This window comes from Salmo salar, chromosome 14 (assembly GCF_965601325.2).
Source record: "Salmo salar chromosome 14, fSalSal1, whole genome shotgun sequence".
Classification (NCBI taxonomy): Eukaryota; Metazoa; Chordata; class Actinopteri; order Salmoniformes; family Salmonidae; genus Salmo; species Salmo salar.
The window spans coordinates 54,728,740-54,732,500 of NC_138304.1; the positions used below are offsets into that span (position 1 = coordinate 54,728,740).

Here is a 3,761-nt window from a genome sequence, read left to right on the forward strand (position 1 = left end):
CCAAAACCCGGCGCAAACCAGCCGGAAGCCAACCTCGACAATAAACAATTTCACACACAGACATGGGGGGAACAGAGGGTTAAATACACAACAAGTAATGAGGGAAATGTAAACCAGGTGTGCGGGAAAACAATACAAAACAAATGGAAGGTGGATCGGCGATGGCTAGAAGACCGGTGACGTCGACCGCCGAACGCCGCCCGAACAAGGAGAGGGACCAACTTCAGTGGAAGTCGTGACACCGGGTTAGGGGAGGGGTTGGGCTGGCAGGGATTTCCTTGTCCCATCGCGCTCTAGCGACTCCTGTGGCGGGCTGGGCGCAGTGCACGCTGACACGGTCTCCAGGTGTACGGTGTTTCCTCCGACACATTGGGTGCGGCTGGCTTCCGGGTTAAGCGAGCGTTGAGTCAAGAAGCAATGCGGCTTGTGTTCTGGTGGACGTACGGCTCTCGACCTTCGCCTCTCCCGAGTCCGTACGGGAATTGCAGCGATGAGACAAGACTGTAACTACCAATTGGATACCACGAAATTGAGGAGAAAAAGGCGTATATAAAAAAAAAAAAAGAAAAATAGGTGCCCTTCTTTGTGAGGCATTGGAGAACCTCCCTGGTCTTTGTGGTTGAATCTGTGTTATGAAATTCACTGCTCGACTGAGGGACCTTACAGATAATTGTATGTGTGTGGGGGTACAGAGATGAGGTAGTCATTCAACAATCATGTTCAACTGGTTTATGTGGTAATAACAGATATACGTTGATATTATTGTTTTCCTCCGATGAGAAATAGTGAGATAAAACATCCCTGACCCTGAAAAGCTCACCTCACATTCCAGAGACCAATAACTAACAATAGGATCAATACAGTTATAGTACCAGGATCAATCACGATGAACACTACACTGCTCTGATTCCCCCTGATTCCCCCCTGAGAGAGGGAGAGAGGGAGAGAGCGAGAGAGAGAGAGAGCGAGAGAGAGAGAGAGGGGGGGGGAAGGATTGGGGAGCAGACATCACATGCTTATAATCAATCCCAGACAAAACATTTAATGAATGTTATCTCTTCTCGGATGTCACTGATCTCCTACGACCTACGGCATCAATCTGTTCCTCTGTTCATCTGAACTGAAGCTGTAAAGCTATGAATAGGTTTAGCTGCTGTGTGTGTGTGTGTGCGTCAGTGTGTGTGTGTGTGTGTGTGTGTGTGTGTGTGTGTGTGTGCGCGTCAGTGTGTGTGTGTGTGTGTGCGTCAGTGTGTGTGTGTGTGCGTGTGCGTGTGCGTCAGTGTGTGTGTGTGTGCGTCAGTGTGTGTGTGTGCATCAGTGTGTGTGTGTGCATCAGTGTGGGTGTGTGTGTGTGTGTGTGCGTCAGTGTGTGTGTGTGTGTGTGCGTCAGTGTGTGTGTGTGTGTGTGTCAGTGTGTGTGTGTGCGTCAGTGTGTGTGTGCGTCAGTGTGTGAGATGTGACAGCAGTGTAACAGTCCCATTAACACAGCCTTGTGTAGATGCTGCATAATGACACAACAGACAGGAGACGGATGAAGATGGAGGACCAGGGATGCAGGAATGTAGAGGCTTTCGTCCAAACACTCACACGTCATCACGCACACGGGCAAGGTCACACCAACACACACGCCGTGTGGGAAACCATCTCTGCCGATGACACCACTCATTCTCCTTGCTCTGAGAGAAGCTGAGAGAGGAGAGTGTGTGTAACGCGTGTTAATAGACTGGCAGTCAGAGTGAAGGGTGAGTGTGTGTGTGTGTGTGTGTGTGTGTGTGTGTGTGTGTGTGTGTGTGTGTGTGTGTGTGTGTGTGTGTGTGTGTGTGTGTGTTGTCTGTGTGTGTATGTGTGTGTGTTGTCTGTGTATGTATGTGTGTGTGTTGTCTGTGTACGTGTGTTGTCTGTGTGTGGGTGGGTGGGTGGGTGTGTGTGTGTGTATGTGTGTGTATGTGTGTGTGTTGTCTGTGTACGTGTGTGTGTTGTGTGTGTATGTGTATATATATGTGTGTGTGTGTGTGTGTGTGTGTGTGTGTGCGTCAGTGTGTGTGTGTGTGTCAGAGTAAAGGATGTTAAATCATTCATATGTCTCTGGCTCTGACAGAACGGGAGAATAATCCCAACTCCAAAGCAGTGCTCTGAGGACAAACCTCATCTCATCCCAAATGGCACCCTATACCCTATTAGTGCACTACTTTAGATCAGAGCCCTATGGAACCCTATTCCCTACATAGTGCACTACTTTAGACCAGAACCCTATGGAACCCTATTCCCTATATAGTGCACTACTTTCTACCAGGGACCATAGGGGGCCATTTTGAACACACATCTCATCTCAAAAACTGTTAATGTAATGGTAATTACAGTAATTACAGAACTACAGTAGTGTTAATGTAATAATAATTACAGTAGTTACAGAATTACAGTAGTGTAAATGTAATGGTAATTACAGTAGTTACAGAATTACAGTAGTGTTAATGTAATAGTAATTACAGTAGTTACAGAATTACAGTACTTTTAATGTAATGGTAATTACAGTAGTTACAGAATTACAGTAGTGTTAATGTAATAGTAATTACAGTAGTTACAGAATTACAATAGTGTTAATGTAATAGTAATTACAGTAGTTACAGAATTACAGTAGTGTAAATGTAATAGTAATTACAGTAGTTACAGAATTACAGTAGTGTAAATGTAATAGTAATTACAGTAGTTACAGAATTACAGTAGTGTTAATGTAATGTTACCTCTGTTATACACTGAATAAAACGGGGTATGGTAGTAGGTGCCAGGTGCACCGTTTTGTGTCAAGAACTGCAACGCTGCTGGATTTTTCACGCTCAATAGTTTCCCGTGTGTATGAAGAATGTTCCACCAACCGAAGGACAGCCAACTTGACACAACTGTAGGAAGCATTGGAGTCAACATGGACCAACATCCTTGTTGGAAAGCTTTCAACACCTTGTAGAGTCCACGCCCCCGACGAAGTGAGGCTGTTCTGAGGGTGTTAGGGAAGTGTTCCTAATGTTTTGTCCACTCAGTGTAGAACCACCCAGTGTCCAAACTTCAGACTAGATGAAACATACAGTACAGTTTAACCTGAAGGTGACAGAATCGTCCCACAGGAATGTATTGTTCCTCTCTGAGCCCTTCCACTGTTTGACCATGGTTTATTCCATCAGTCCTTCCACTGTTTGACCATGGTTTACTCCATCTCTCAGCCCTTCCACTGTTTGACCATGGTCTACTCCATCAGCCACTCCACTGTTTGACCATGGTCTACTCCATCAGCCCTTCCACTGTTTGACCATGGTTTATTCCATCTCTCAGCCCTTCCCTTCCACCTTCTACTCCATCTCTCAGCCCTTCCACTGTTTGACCATGGTCTACTCCATCAGCCCTTCCACTGTTTGACCATGGTTTACTCCATCAGCCCTTCCACTGTTGGACCATGGTTTACTCCATCAGCCCTTCCACTGTTGGACCATGGTTTACTCCATCAGCCCTTCCACTGTTTGACCATGGTTTACTCCATCAGCCCTTCCACTGTTTGACCATGGTTTACTCCATCTCTCAGCCCTTCCACTGTTTGACCATGGTTTACTCCATCTCTCAGCCCTTCCCTTCCACCTTCTACTCCATCTCTGAGCCCTTCCACTGTTTGACCATGGTTTACTCCATCTCTCAGCCCTTCCACTGTTTGACCATGGTTTACTCCATCTCTCAGCCCTTCCCTTCCACCTTCTACTCCATCTCTCAGCCCTTCC

General features: G+C 46.4%; 1 protein-coding gene across 1 annotated transcript in view; it reads right to left on the reverse strand.

The window, feature by feature from the left end:
- Positions 1–714: 714 nt before the first annotated feature.
- LOC123733122 (alpha-N-acetylgalactosaminide alpha-2,6-sialyltransferase 5) overlaps positions 715–3,761 on the reverse strand; it is a 209,300-nt gene continuing 206,253 nt past the window's right edge. The window contains exon 6 of the mRNA XM_082961047.1: positions 715–3,761. This exon is cut by the window's right edge and continues 1,553 nt beyond it. The gene's annotated coding sequence lies outside the window, so the exon portion shown is untranslated.